The sequence below is a fragment of the Poecilia formosa genome, unplaced genomic scaffold, assembly GCF_000485575.1.
Source record: "Poecilia formosa unplaced genomic scaffold, Poecilia_formosa-5.1.2 Scaffold321, whole genome shotgun sequence".
Taxonomy (NCBI): domain Eukaryota; kingdom Metazoa; phylum Chordata; class Actinopteri; order Cyprinodontiformes; family Poeciliidae; genus Poecilia; species Poecilia formosa.
The window spans coordinates 15,147-31,639 of record NW_006800260.1 but is presented as its reverse complement, the minus strand read 5'-3'; the positions used below and the strand labels follow the sequence as shown (position 1 = coordinate 31,639).

Here is a 16,493-nt window from a genome sequence, read left to right as displayed (position 1 = left end):
GCAACCCCTTCCAGCTCCAAGTAAGAGAGAAAACAAAATGTGCTGCAGCTTCTTTGATGGCAATATCGTTTGAAATCCAACAAAAAAAAAGGAGAAGAAGAAGACGGAGGGATTGCAAGATCATCTCCATTATTGCATCTAAGCATATGTCTAAACCTTATCCAATTATCATTCAAATAAAAAAGGCACATCAAAGAAAATTCTGCCGTTTGATGTGTTTATAGCCCAAGAATGAAGAGATTTAGTAGTTTTGATGCACTTAGTGGGTAGAAAATAAAATCTGATTTTAGTGTTTGACCTCCCAGTTGGAAGCAGAACAGGGGAACGTTTCAGAATAAGATCTTTGGTAAACTGAGTGGAGCATCTGTTCGTTCCAGAATTTAAACCAATGGAAACTGCATCGCTGTCCTAAACAATAGCAATAGATAATACTTACAGGAGCTATGAATTTAGTTACATTTTCTAAACTTTTCCACACAAACTAAACAGACTAGAACTTTTTCTGACTTTTTCCTATTTTATAAGAAATTCTCCAACAGCTGTTGTTCTTCTGTTTTCTCCCGTTTTCTCATCCACGTGTGAACCTTACACCAACTGTAGACAAAAATGTTCAACAATATTTTATAATGTTTTATGTTTGTCCAATGAGCAATTCAAAATGAGTTTTTTTCATTAAATTTGCTTTATGCGGACACAAAATTGTAAATGTTTTGCATGAAGTGTCTTTTTCTTTGGGCTCAAATCATTAATTTTAAATTATTTAAAACTGAAAGAACATCTGTAAAATCCAAGACGTGAAAACTATAAAAGATGTTCAAAATTTTTGGAGAGGTGAAACAATGATGGATTACCATTTTCAATTTGCGGCACTTTGGAGGTAAGGACTTTAGAAATTAGGAAAACCATAAACACTATTGATTAAATCTTAGAATTTTATTGTCTATAACATTGTTAGAATCTCAGCCAATCTCATGAAATTATATCACTTTCACTTAAGTTTTTAATCAATATAAAACTTTATAAGTTTAAGTAAAACAGGTTAATTACTGAAAATTACTATTTGTACAACAGTAAAAGTTGCTGGACTGTCAATATGGATGAAAAGTTTTATTTGTTGATGCAAAGGAAAACATTTATGGATTACTAATTAAAATTTTCAAAAAGTTAAATAAAATAATAATACAAGTTGCATTCATAGGAATTTTTACAGGTTCAGATAATTGATGCACGAGAATAGAAATAGAGCAGATATACGCTTTAATTTCCCACAGTGGTGAAATTCTGGCGTCACAGCAGCAACAACAATAATACCGTAGCTGTTGTCAAATTAAAAGTATTGTGCATCTGGTTTGGTTAATTTAGAGAAGACGAAAAATGTACAAGATGTGCATGGACATATAGGTGGATAAAAATCAACAACAGACCATTTACAAGAAACTTTGCAAATAACAGCAGAGTTATGAAGACCCTTTGAGTTTTGTTCTTACAGCTGCTGGGAGGAAGGATCGGAGGTGATGTTTCCTTGTGCACCTAGGATGCAGTTATTTCTGGACATATTTCCACTCCATTTGAATACATTTACAAAGTTAGTCCAGTAAAAGATGAATTTATTTTACATATACTTATCATGACTGGCAAAAATGCACTTTAGAGACTGAGAGGCACTAATCTTTATTGAATCGTCACTTCTTTTTTTTTATTTTTATCCCAAATCTTAAATTTAGCCTCTTAAAACATATAGGCATTGATTATATTCCATCCAGCCTGCATGTTGTTTCTGTTTTTATCTTTTACTCCTGCCACAGATGCTTAGAAAGCCATTTTTTTTGTCCACTGGTAAAACTGTTATTTAATCTGAATGAATCGGACCCTGCCATCAATGAAACAGCCACTTTGCCACTTTATGGTGACACCAGACCTCTTTCAAGACTAGAAATGGAAAACATCGTGATGAAAAATCAGACATGCTGAAGGGGCCAAGCTGCATACGCACGCAGCATGAACCTGAACGTATTCAGACTGAATCAATCCAAACTCGATTCACAAAGTATAGGCTGAGCTCTTAGTGCTGTGGGGGGAAGCAGTCTGAATGATTCTGTCATTGTCCAACATCAACGAACCAATATGTCAAATTCTTTACAGGAGCTGATCTAATCAGGCGTTTCATAACATATAAATAGATAAAAACAAAAGTGGCACAGTGGTTTGGGGGCCAGCGGGTTGCCTCGAAGCAAGTAGGTCTCTGAACAGGAACGTTTTAAGATACGGTGCTGTGAAACAGAGTTTGTGACTTTACAAATTTCTTCTGTCTTTGCTTTCTTTTTTGTCACGCACACTTTTATTTTGTTTCAGGGCATTTAACTAATTTTACGATTAGACAAAAATAATCAGCTACCCAAACCGACCTGGTCCTTTGTGAAAAAGTAACGACTTTACTTCACTGTGGAGAAATTTGCACCCAAATCTGGACTTGGACTAGGTCACTCCAAAACTTTTGGACCGTTTTTGTTTTTTGTTGGGCACTTTTAGCCATACATTTGTGGACCTGCTATGCAACGCATGTGTTCTTGAGCATAAAGTCAAAAACCGACGGGTATAAACCAGATCTTATTTTGGCGAACATGGAATATTTTTGTCATCAGTAGTTTTGGACTGTAGACTCTCCTGGAAGCACTTTTTGTCCTGTCTCTACGTCTAACTGATGAAGGATAAACACTGGTCTTAACGAAGGCAAAGAAGGATGCATTGTCAGTGCATTCTTGCAGTAAATCTGGGCCAGTCTCTAATGAGAAGGTTCCCCATGGTTTCATGTTTTCTCCACTTGTGGATAATGATTCTCACTGAGTTTTGCTGGAGTCCCAAAGCCTTAGAAGTGACTTTTCCAAACTGAAAGATGCCAAAGACCTTGTTTCATCTGGTTTTTGTGCTGTTTTCGAGATGTTTTAGCCTATGTTACGTTATAAGACTGATTCTTTTTAAAGGGTTTCTTGACTCTACATTTCTGACTGATTATAGAGTTGAATTTGGATTCAGTTTTCCAAAAGTCTGCCATTAATTGTAGTCAAATATCTGACAAAAAACAACTATGTCTAATCTTATCAACTAACTCCGTAAATACTTTTCCTGCAATCTGAATATAAAGAAAGCAATGCAAAAAAAAGTAAACTGCAACACATCTCCAGTACTTCTGCATTGTGAAAGAGGTATTCTTTCACAAACACCTTGTCAGATACTAAACAAAAACTATCTAAAGGCTAAGGTTAACTTCTTTAGCAGGGGTGCCAAGAATGTTAGCAAGTACTGTAAACACGTCTCAAACAACCTTGAGTCCCAATCTGGGCGCCGGCGGTACAGCAAACACAAACCTTATCATTGTATCTGTCAGAGGTGATTTTTATTTCATCCAAACGTTCTTGTTATCAATTTTAGAGAGTTCATAAGGAAACATTAGAGTCAGTAAATGTGCTCGCTCTTGTAGGCTGCGGCCTCACTGGAAATTAAAATGAACACCACAACATTGCGCTTCCATTAAGGCTGATTGAAACAGTCCACATGGACTCATGAGTTGTGTGATTGAAGCTGAAGCTATCCTTTTGCAGATGATAGTGATTGTTGATGTTAGTTATTGACGATAGAGCTGTTGAAAACATTTTATTTTAAATGCCATCATCTCTGGTCTTCAGCAGTTGCATCATTACACACAGTCTGGTTTTATATTAATTGTATTCGTAGGCTTCTTTTTTTGTTGCAACATAAAAACACATGGAGATGTTTTCCGTTTTCTCAGACTATTTTGGTTTATGCTGTACAATAATAATGTATCCGTCTTGTCATAGTTTTGTATTCACAATAGTGTCAACTCTGTCTCACTCTTGTTTCACAGAAATACACCTAGCTCAGAACCCAAACACACACACCTAATTTCATAGCCACTCTCTCACACAGAAACATCTCATTCACCTCAGAATCAGATGCACACACATATACACAGTTGATTTGTTTAGCCTGAGTTGAAATAATACATTTGCTACAAACTTCTCGAGGACACGAGTATTGTACTGCGTTTCATTTCATTCCTTTCCAAATAGTAAATAGTCTATTAAATTTTTAATTGATTTGATCTGCAACACTGGCTGATTTGGAGAAGGAAATAAAATTATCACTGTGGAATTGTAGTTATTTTTCCAACTCTTCATTTGAGTGCTTGTATTAGACTAGGCGATGAAATTTATAGGCACATCAGCCCCAGCAAGAATTATTTATTTTTCATTTTTCCCACTAGCCGCCACTAGTGGTTGAAGCTGAACAAAATGCTGAAACTATGGAAACTGGGACAATTTCAACAATTTCCAGCAGAACTTTGTAAGCAGTCTCTCTCTGTGTATCTCTGCACATCCACCGAGTAAATATAGAGACGCCCAAATGCCTCAGAAAACGAACCAAAAAAAAGCCAAACAGGAATGTTGACTCTTTTTTTTTTTTTTGCTCGGCTGTACCAGAAAGGCTACATAACTGTTTTAACACCGAGAGAGAAATCCTGAATGATAGGATTCCGACTTGCTCGGTATGTGGAGAAATTCTTATTGCACTAAGTGTTTGCTGAACGGTGTCACCTAAGCTTACCAAACAAACAAACAAAAAAAAGACAAGAGATAACCATCCACTCATTAAAAGCGCAGCTTATTTAGCAACGGACTCGCACAATACTAAACTGGATGTCCAGCTTTGCCAGCCAAAACGCTTCATTACCTTTTCATTACAACAGACACCATCAATTTGTGTCTGGACGCCGTCTTCCGCCCAGATACTGAGCGAGCCGGAATCCTATCATTAGAGGACTATTACACCCTGTCCGATGCTGTAACGTTTCCGAACTGTGCTGCAACAGGAGGAAATAGCATCCAATCAGCCCCCATCCTCAGCTGAACAGGTGAATCCACTCATTTCTTCCTTAAACTGCCACATGTCAAAGATGCTCCTGTCTTCCTTAAACTCGGACCACAAATACGCTGTGCCTAAACCCCTGCTGGGAAAGATGCAGCCGAAAGCGGCTCGAACTTGGAGCCGTGCATTCGAAGGGTTATTAATAACAAGAGGTTATAAAAGAGCAGATAATTCACATAAAAAAGTCAACAGAATGTACATTTTTTTTGCACAGCTCAGTGTGTTTTTTAATATTCAAGTCCACAGAAATGACACTCAGGACTTATTCTGCTACAACAACTCATATTTAGAGGGCTAGAAATAGCTATTGGTTATGTTTTATTAGGAATGTAATGGTGTTGTCACTGCAGGCAGCGACTGTCACGAGGGAGCAGAAGCATGCTACAGATGGGGAAAAATGGTCCTCTAACAGGAAGAGGACACTGTGAAAAGGTCAGCATCACGGCACATTTTCTCTAATAAATTAGAAGCCCGAACTGAAGCGAACATGATCAAACGAAATCAAACCACAATAGTTAGATGTGCGCCCTCAGTGTTGTGGTCCCTGCCACTGAAGAATCCAGCCCTTTTTTCTTCTGAGCTATTTTTTGGGGTAGCCAGCCTATGATATAACTTTCCTACACTGTAGTATTAAAACAGGATTACCTTAATAAGAGAGAATAAATTTTTCTTAAAACTTTGGTAGTACCTCGGTGCCAGTGATCAGCTTCATCAAATTACAGATGAAGAACATGCCAACTACTGCAAGTAATTTCCCTAGAAGAATACCAGCTCAGCTTTTCTGTTGCCATCAGTTTTCTCTAAATCATTCACTTTTTCTGAAAAAGTCTAAATTTTTTTGTGTTAATGGATCCAGGTGTTGAAAGAAGCATGTACAAAGTAGGCAGCTATTCATTTTTTCCAGCAGTTCCAAGTTTTTACTCGACTCTGGAAAGTTTCTCTGTCAGTAAGCCTGTATAGGTGCATCCAAAACATTGTTGGAATCTCAATTCTTTTTCCACCGCATACAAAATATTGTAAAAACTGATAATTTGGGGAGAAATTTATGTGTTCTTAACCTTTTAAAATTTGGTGTGAAGGTCCAAAAGCAGTTGCTAGGCTAGGCAGGTTTTACTGAGCTGCTTGACCAAAAGGGATTGTGCCTTTTTTTTTTTTCAGATATCAAGGAATGGTTTCAAAATATAAAAGGTATAAAAACTTATGCTTTTAATTCCCTTAAATGTCAAAGTTCACTCATGTTGTTCAAAGTGCAGATTAATGGAGAGCTGCCTGCATTAATCAACAAGGATCTTGTAAACCAATGATGTAGCTAAGGCAGGAAAAGCAACAGTATTGTCCATATTGGAGAAATAAAAAATGAATGCCCTTTTAAAAACATCATAAAAGCATAAGTTACAGATTATGCACTCAGGTATTTTTTTTAAAGTCTGCTGAAATACAGCCGCTGCAGATTTTTAGAGCTACTGATTAAACAGAGTGGTGCAGGATGTTTCATACAGACAAGACAGATTTTGTAAGGAGCAGTCAGTTCAAAGCTGAGTCTTACTTTAGTCTGTCACTGACTCTGATTAACATATTTCCCACCAGTCAGAGCAGCTAATAGAGACAAAGTATGCCGCGCTCCCAACAGCTGCTCAGCCTCCGTAGACATATGCTTTCGTCAAATCCCTTATTCTGAAAATCTGCTCTGAAAAAAATAAAATAAAATAAAAATCTTCATCTGAGTGTTTGATTATTTCACAATGGCTCATTTAAAACCTGAATTACCATTTCGTAACACAGAACTCCCAAGATTACTCAAACAGAATCAAAACATAGACGTCTTCTTTGATAAGTTGCTTGAGTCTTGGGCCTTCCTAATTGTCCACTTGGTGGCATGAAATACACAAATCAGAGTCCAATTTTAGAGCTTAGCAACAAAAATCCTTTTACAGAGAGGAATAAGAAGAATAGGCAGTCTTTTATTTCCTCCCAAAGGAGAGCAAAGACACATAAGCCTCAAAATGTGACACACCCAGGGAAGACTCAAAGGTCTAAGAGAGGGATCTCTGGCCCAACAGACTCAGTTTAACCTCACCTGCAGATCTGAACCTCATCACAGGCGTGACAGCGCCAGAAGCCCCCCGGACCTGGCAGGGCAATGAACATAACTTCAGCTATCAGGGCAGAGCTTTAATACCAGAGAGGCCGCGGGAGGTTAATTACAAAATTACAGCTAAAACACAGCATCGTCCCTGTTAAGAACATGACCGAGAGGCCAGCTGCCAACACTCGCAAGGTAAAAACAGGAGCTGCAAAAGAGGGCTTGACAGATGAAATCAGATTCACTTAATGAGCACGAGGGCAAACAGATAAGAAGAATCTTTTCTCAATGAAATCAACCAACCATGACAGTAATCTTGCTCCTCATCAAGAGGTGCCTGTGTACAGAGCTGCAGCAAACAGCTGAAAGAAAATATAAAAGTGGTGTATGAAATATCTGACAGGTACTGAAGAAACCTTAATGTAAAGTTATTTAAGCATAGTTATGTCCTCGAAGCAAAAACCTTGGTGGGTACGGATGGCAGCAATAGATTTCACTGACAGAAAGTCAAGAGAAAGTTAAAAAATTCTGCTTCAAACGCATCCTCAAAAATGATTCCAGACCATATTTTGTTGCAAACAGTCTATCCACATGACTGCTTAATAAAAAGAGACACCTGGTCCAGTCTCATCATTCTGAACAGTACAGAGGAGAACTTCAAAACGACTTAAGAGACAAAGATTGAACTTTTTGGTGTGAATGTTTGAACGAATTGCCACCCTACACCCTACAGTGAAGCACCGTGGTGGCAGAATCATACAATGGGAATGTTTTGCAACAGAAGGAAGTGGAAGGTCAGACAAGATGGAGGAAAAGATGAGTGCAACAATGTACTCAGACATCCTGGATGAAAACCTGCTCTGGAGCGCTCTTGTCCTCAGATTGGGGCGACGGTTCAATAATCCAAAGCACATGGACCCGATATTAAAGGACTGGCTCCAGAACCACTCTGTGAATATCCAGAGCCAGAGTCCAGCTTTGAATCTGATTGAACATCTCTGGAGAGATCCGATAACGGTTGCACAGACATCTCTCGTCCAACCTGATGGAGGAGGAGAAACACTAAGGAAGAATGGGCGAAGTGAGCTAAGCTTGCAACATCACCATTAAAAAAACCTGAGGCTGTAATCTCTTTTTTTTTTCCCCCACATTGTCTTGAGTGTGACAAATAGGATGTGTGTAGAGTTATGAGGTAACAGATTAATTTGACTAAATTTGATTTGGAATAAGGCTCCAACATAAAATGTGGAAAAAGTGAAGCGTGGTGAATACTTTCCAGATGCATTGTGTCGTAGTAAAATCTGAACTATTAATGGAAGCGATGGTGTTTTACTGAAAATTTCCCCTTCCCAAACACAAAGGCTTATTTTTTAACTTAAGAGGAGTCCGTGTTTTCTGAGTCAAATGTTCTACTGCTCACAATCTAAACGTCCCTCGCAGTCTAAAACATCCTTCTAGCTCATAAATATGCACTGCTTTTCATCAAAGCTTTCTTCCACTTTTTTTTTTAACTTTTCTTGTTGGACTCAAACTTCCTGCCTCTGCAACTTAAATCTGCTCACTCAAGTCCATCATATGCTCACCAATTCCTTTTTGCGCAAATAAGGATGGGAAGGCTAACTTTTAATAGTCACAGCAAATTACTGCCTTCTTTAGGGTGCGTTTGTTTTATTTAATCCAGGTGATGGCAAACAAACAAAGTCCAACCATGAGAACTGCTGACTGACAACAGTTCCACATTGTAAACTTTTTCTTTTTAAATTTGCATGTTTATTTGTCATAGCTGCCTTTAGAGGGCGGTGTAAATCTGACTCACACCTGGCAGCGACATCGATAGACAAGAAGAAGCCGCCTTGGGTTGACGAAACAAAGTCGGTGGGACGTTTCTCTGCACAAGGCAGGTTTTGAGGGAAATTAGAGATTTAAGGAGTGAAATAAGAGACATCTCAAATTGTAATCAATGAATGTTGCATTGAAAATGTAACCTTTTTGTGTAAGACCGTTATATTCAAAGGCTGTGGTGCAATCGGCTCTCTTCCAATGGCTGTTTGATCTTCTACATCTATAGAAACATAATACTTCATCGATGTCCTCCAAAGAACACAGAAGTCATTTTCTTTCATATGTTTTATGTATCGTATACAAAATGACAAATTAGTTGGCCTCTTTAAAGACCCCTTTACAAAAAATGCAAGAAACTCCATTTCAGAGCAAAGTAGGAACAACATGAAGGATGACTCGGGACTTTTGCACCATATGTTCTCTACATCTCTCAACCACCTTGTATGGATAAAAATGTGGACAGTTGCCAAATCCAAACTATCATTGAGGTTTAGAAATCTACACGCAAAGCTGGGGGGGAAACGAAATGAAAATAAACCCATGTTAAATACCTTTAACATAAGAAGTCAGAATCGACTTTACACTATTTTGTATTTTATTTGAGATTTGAATTTGTGTGTTGGCAGATTGTCTTTATGGCTCACTCATTAGCACAGTACAGCTATTAAATGGCAGGTCTAGGCGTGAGTCATTAGAGGACTTCCACATTAAATTTTACGACACTTTTGACAGCTCAGTAAAATGGGGTGCGGTCTGTTGGCTCAAAGTGAAAATTTGGTAAAGATTCACTATGGGGTGAAGAAAAAGCCAGCAAGCAATACCACTGAAAGATTAATGTTCAACTACAGCAGAGATGTGTGACACAGGGTCGGCCTGCCAAGATCAGTGTAACGCAAAACTGTTTCATGTCGGCTCTGAAAACTACGTTTGGCAGAAAAAAAGAGCTTACAAGCTATGCTAAAAAGAGCTGAAGCTCTTCAGATTGAAGGGTTTTAATAGCAGGACAACACACACAAAGCAAAGGCTGCCCTGTCATTATTTATTAAACAAAAACAAAGCCAAAAGGAAAAGCCATAATAGCCACCTATAGCAGCAATGACTTAAGTAAGTGGATTTCTGTACAGAAAACCACGTATTTAAGATAACTCTTCCAAATTGTGGTGGAGGAGTTTGGACCCACTCTTGTTTGTGCACAGCTCACTTACGGTCCCACTTCAGGATTTCAATCGGGTTAAGGCTGTTATGCTTGAAATAACTATCCAGCTGCATGACCAAAGTTCAACTGTCACACAGATGGCTTTGCAGGTGACATTAGGAAACTTAAATCTATCCATCCTGGTATTGCATGGCATACCTGACCAGCAACCTAACAAAACTCATGCGTTTATCAAAATCCTCTCTCCTGACGAGTGAGCATTTAATTAATAAGGTGCATTTAACTATTACTAACTAACTGCTGCTTTTCATTTGAAACCCCAGTGAAAGTAGTTAGGGTGTACATAGTTTTTCCAAACAAATTGTTTACATTTTGGCTACTTTTCTTTGTTTATTAAAATTACATTGTGGAATCTGATTGAGAAACAAAAAAAAAAATCAGAAAAATTCAATTTACAACTGGTAAGTGAGTCCGGCAAGGAGTAGGGAGGGAGAACACTTTTGATATAGCCACAAACTTCATTGTATTTTACTGATTGTTTTGGCACACCAATACAATGTAGCGCATTGACCAATATCCATGCGCTCCAACAATCTGGTATTTATGGAAGAGTTTTAGAACAATTTAAGAACGAAAGCCAGAAGAGGTGGAAGAAGATGATCTGGTCATATAAGACCAAAAATATTCCTGGTCTAGTGGAAACTAACGCTACAGACTATCCAAAATACACCATCTCCATGGCGAAAGATGCTCTTGATGTAGATATAAGAAACTGTGGGGAAAAGGAAGCTGGTCAAAGTGAATGGGAAGATTAGTAGAGCTAAACCAGGGTTGACCAGTCAGTTACCCCTGGATAATAACCTGCTTTTGTTCAATAACGGCCCAGTCAAACCAAAATCCAAAATAGAAGAAAAGTGACAAAACCTGAAAGGTGTATTTCACAGATGCTCTCCATCAAATCTGGTTGATTGCGAAGGTTAAACTGGGGGGAAAAAAATGCAGTTACTAGAAGATAGAAGAGGTCTACTTCATGTTAATCCACCAAAAGAGAGAGGATATAAGTATGACACACAATTCATAAATAAAGTGGTAGATATCACCTCTTCATGGTTTAAGCGATCAAAAAAATAGCGTTTAATAGTTACCCCATCGCAAAATAAGGATTATGCCCAGGTTCTCTTGTTAGCCCCACCAAAAGAAATAATCCTTTTCTAATAAGCCTCTCTAAGGTCTTAATTTAAAAACAGCTAGAGGCCAACAAAAGATTAATTATACATCATTTTAATATAGAAAATGTTCTGCCCCCCACCAAAATAAAGAGCAAATTTCCTTTACAGGTCAAACCCTTTTCTGTAGAACAGACCACAAAATCCACCTCAACACCTTAATCGAGCCACTATTATAGCTAAAAGTGCCACAATTACTCAGAAATGTCAAATTTCGTTGACCGTACCCATAAAATTTAATTCCTTTAGTACGTTTTGCCAAACACTTTTGTGTTTTAAAATGAATAAATGTCTGCTAGCTTTAGACAGCTTATACAGTGCTGTTCCAGTGTGTAAAAAAGGAATCTAAATGCTTCTGGTATTGGTTTGTACTTTAAAATAAAATAATGAAACAGTCAAAATCTTGCCTAATCATCTGCAACTTAAACTATTTGAAAATTAGGAGAATAATTTGACATTGCATTAATGCAATAAGCAGATTTCCATCATATCAAATACATTATTCCCCACATCACAATTTTCTATATGTAATCCTGAGCAGCTGAACAGCTTAAGCGACAATCAGTTCAAACAGGAATTTCAAAGCCTGTTGATTATAAGTTCTGCATGTCTCTGGCCTAAGCAGCTCCACAAAAATCATTTTGTTTCTCAAAATACGTCTTGGCATTTCGTAGTAGTTAAATGTTCAAATGTCCTGACATCAGTCAAAAAAATTGAATTAAAAAGTCCACAATCAGTCTAAACGTGTTGTTTTTTTCTCTCTCTGTACTTTTCTCTCCCATAATTCACTTGTCAGCTTTCTTTACCGAGACTAAAGCTTTTATTCAGTCACACAGTTCTGCTTACAAACTGAAACTTGTCTGGAGTCTTGCAAAGTCACATTGGCTTACATCCCGGTTAGAGACCAAACCGTACCTTGGATTTCAACTCTGTTTTCCCTAATTATGTCTGAGAAAGACATAATTAACAAAGCAGGTTGAAAATGTAGCTGCAGAGAAAGTTTATGGATGCAATGATTAAGGATACAATATTAATGTGAACGCATTAAGCCATTAAAGGGATCCCACAGGGCTCGATTCTTGGGCCTTTGCTAAGTTTTTGTAAGTTCTGGCTCTCAGTTCCATTCCTTAAGCTCTGCAACAAAACAATTGGGTCAAATACCTGCAAAGACAAACCCCACTCTGGTTTATAGCCATGTAATCAATCGCAAATCAAGCCAGTGTGTCCTACACATGCGAGCTTTCAAAGAACTGGCAGAAACATGGAGTGAAAGTGAGCATACACCACTCTACATACAGATTTTTCTGTTTCATACGTTTTATTTGTACTCCTTTATTTGCTATATTTGAATTCGCTTTATTAAAAAGAAGCTGGTTGTGCTCGATGGAGGACAGACGGAGTGAGAGAGAGGCAGACAATTTGCTGTGGTCACTGCACAAAAGGGAACAGCCAACAAACATTAGACAAAGCATTTTTCTTGCAGGACTAAAGAGTGAGAACACCAGCAGACGTAGTCTTGCGCCGTTTAGATTCGACTGATCTCACAAAAAGCTCTTGGGTTGCATCTCGGTTTTAGTCCGGAAAGAAAACGAAGTGATCAAAAGGAATAACTCCATACATCACTTTCTGCGCTCGGTGCCGAGAAGCAGCCAAGGCCCCCGGGAGGTTTTATCTGTCATGTCTCATAACAGCACAACCCGTTTATATAAGCTCACTGGCAGAACAGACAAACTAAAAATGTGGGCTAATTGCTCTGGCATTTATGAAGCCTCTTCATTCACCTGAGTAAAGAGAGCTAAATCAGCATCCAGCTACTCCGGTTTTTGTTCAGTGGATTCACAATAGCTCGTTAAAGGCTCTACCAGGTGAGAGCACACCACACTCTGAAAATGCCTCAAACAAAAACAAAACATTAGCGTCACTTCAAATTCCACCCTAAAATACAGAGTCTATTTGTTTTCCATAATAATGCAGTTTTAAGAAAACTGATAATTAACATGAGGTACATATTTTGTATTTTTATTTTCATTTCTCCAAATTGAACTGAACACGTATTGATGGTTTTTGGGCCTCAATGAATGCGGTTGATTTACCTCGGAACAAGTTTGAGGTTTTTTATTAACCAAATGAGGCGTAATGTTTTCAAATATGTGTATTTCCAAAGTTTCCTGTACAAGGTCTTGTTTTTAATGTGTCTCATCAAAACATTGGTGGGATGTTGTAACTCAAGACTCCACCCATTATTCACAATTCGAGAAAGTTATTGATGGAACCACGAGTTTCATCTCCCACAATGACTTGAAGCACACCAGCACGTCTGCCTCTGAATTTCTTTTAGTTTCTCTTAATTACATCATTTGATAACCGTTTTGTGTTTATCAATGTTATATTTAAAGTTTCTTTAAGGATGTGACACATTTAAGAGTGACAGAAGCCAAAAACAAGAAGAACTCTGAAAGGGAGCAAATACTTTTTTTTTCTTTTTCACCACTCTGAGTCTCTGACACACAACATTTTTGTCTAATTTCATTTGTGAAGGAAACGAATGAATCATTTCCCTTCCACTTCACCATTTTTATTTTGGTCTACCATATAAAAACCTCAATAAAACACGCTGAGGTATGTGGTTGGAGAGGGACAAAATGCGAAAAAGTTCAATACTTCTATACAAACCACTGTATGCACCATAAAGTTTCAATCCCACGTGAACGTGCACCGCCTATCCACGTCAATACTTTCCCACCAGCAGCCCACACACCCACCCATCCACCCCCACTACATCAAGCAGAGACACATTAAAACTGGAAACACGCCATGCATCCCTTCAGGTGATCAAAACATCAGTCAGAGAAGCTAGGGTCCCAGTAGTTGACCTTGTTGCACTCCTTTTTTTTTTTTTTTCCCGGGGATCCAGGGGTACTATTATTGCTTTCTCTTGTACTGGTGCTGGAAGTGGCAGCAGAGGGTAGGTGGGGGGTGTGAAGGGGGTAGATTGATAACAAACGCATTCAACTCCCGATTGTGCAACAATTCTGCTCCCTGGGAATCTGCTCCATCATCCTGTATATTATCTGCCCGTGCAATCACTGTTCAGGAAAATACACAAAACTGGCCGCGCAACCCTTATCCTGGCGAATAAAGCAAGCAAATAAATAAATAAAACAGCATAGCCAAGAGGGAAGGTAATGTGGAGCAGTCGCTACTTACCCGAACGTAGGTTTATGTGGCTCCACTACCTCTCCTTGTTTTCGCAGGCGTCAGGGAAAAAAATAAATAAACACCTTATTTATGCCGAAAGGTAACCCTCATCCGACTGATTTACCCACGCAGCTCCGGTAAAGGGAATTAGCTCAGATATCACCGATGTTTCGCAGCTCCACTCGAGAGACAGCCTCAGCTGAAAAGAGCCAGCAACTGAGTTCCCGTAAGAGAAAAGAGAAGAGAAGGCAACACTCCTTTTTTTCCCCTCCTCTCTCTCTCTCTTTCTCTCTCTTCCCCTCCGAGCCGAGCAGAGCTGGTGTTTCCCCCCCTTCACACGTTATCCCGTCCACTCTTCCGACAAAAACCTTTAAAGAGTTCCAGTTTCGGAGGAGGTCGGCACACGTCGCTTCATATCCGCCACTTAGCATTAACACGCAGCTTTCAGTTTGCGCACCAGCTACTGAACAACAACTAGCAGCAGCGGCGGTACAACGCGGCTGGCTGACAGACTGGGTGGGCTGAGTCCCCCTTCCTGCCGCGCGAAGCCCAGAAATCCACAGAAAAGGTCTTCATGCGCTTCTTTTAAAACATAAGTGGCAAGCGAGTTTCATATTGCAACAACCAGAACATCAACATCCTACTTTTTTTTTTTTTTTTTCGTCGTGCTGAAGCATGTGATGGCAACATGGTGTGTGTTTTTAAAGGGGAATCGCAGGCGGGTGGGTGTATCATCGGACCCTATAGATGTCCCTCTTTAGTTCCTGGGAAGGATGCGCCGTGTCAATAATTGGAAATGTTTTTGTTTTTTGGTGTGTGTGTATGTGTGTGTGTGAGGAAGCTCAGCGGCATCAGCGTGCCTCAAACAGAAATGAAAGCCAACTTTACATCAGCTTAGACCCGAAAACCTACAAGCCTAGGGGTCCCCGGTGAGCCTATTCAGGGTATATCAGTGTACCAGATCCAAACAGGTGCAGGTAATATAAATAGTTATTTTTTTCCCCCAATATTTCAATTCAGAGAGGGGAACTAGAAAACAGAGCAATATGGAAAAAAAAAAATTCAGTCATAGAGACCAAATGTGAGGTTTTAGAAATGATTTTGATATCCTCCATGACTTGAAATCACAAAAGGTCAATATTAAATAACCTGGATGATTACACGATTTTCTCACAAGTCAGAGCTTGGATCTGGGAATTACATCAAGCCCAACTTCAGTGCATTTTTGCTGCAAACCAGTGCGATCGATAACAATAGATTTCCGAGCGTTTTATGGGTTTCGACACTAAAGGAACTCATTAACAAATAAACTTCAGCATACCATGTGAGCGCCTGGTTTACCGCCAGCAGTGCTAACAGATAGCTTATCACTACAACTTTCACTATGACTTATGCGTGTAGCAAAGTAAGTTATACATTATTACTCACTTTCTTGCTTTGTGTCAAGGCACAAAGCAAGAAAACTATAGAGGCCTATATTTAAATGAGTGCAACTGTGGGAAACCGCACTTGTTTTTACATGACATTTTTATCAGCTGTATAAATTAAGATGCAGTCTTTAAAATCAATCTACGATTTGTCTTTTGAATTTGCAACTGTGATCCATATTGCATGGACATATGGTATATAAATATGACAGCTTATGAGAATTTGTCTTGGTGAAATTAAAATAAATCATATATTTCATTTATGTCTTTTCTGTAACTCTGTCACAATCCTAATTAACATCAGCAGTGAGCTATTTACTAGCCTCCACAAAGGTAAGAAATAATCACAAGAGTCAAAGACATATTTTATTTTCATTAATCGGTTATTAAAAATGTAATTCTTCCATCAATCAGTGACTTCTTGTACAGAGGCTGAATAGCAAACTATGTATTTAATAATTGCTTTCCAGATTAGCATTTTAATTAAAGTGTGCGTGGCAGTAAAGCAGTTTCAGACCAAATTAAATATTTCAATAGATATTTAGAAAATGTCGTGTTCCTGATTAGCAATGTAAAAAGAGGTACATGTTTCCCATTTGTCAGTAAATGTTTAAGTT

The 16,493-nt window shown here is 38.6% G+C and overlaps 1 protein-coding gene across 2 annotated transcripts in view; it reads right to left on the bottom strand.

Annotated features, from left to right (window-relative positions):
- LOC103152655 (bromo adjacent homology domain-containing 1 protein-like) overlaps nucleotides 1–15,109 on the bottom strand; it is a 41,172-nt gene extending 26,063 nt beyond the window's left edge. For both annotated transcript variants that reach the window (XM_007573211.2, XM_007573212.2), the window contains exon 1: nucleotides 14,459–15,109. The gene's annotated coding sequence lies outside the window, so the exon portion shown is untranslated. The remainder of the gene's footprint in view (nucleotides 1–14,458) is intronic.
- Nucleotides 15,110–16,493: the final 1,384 nt, after the last annotated feature.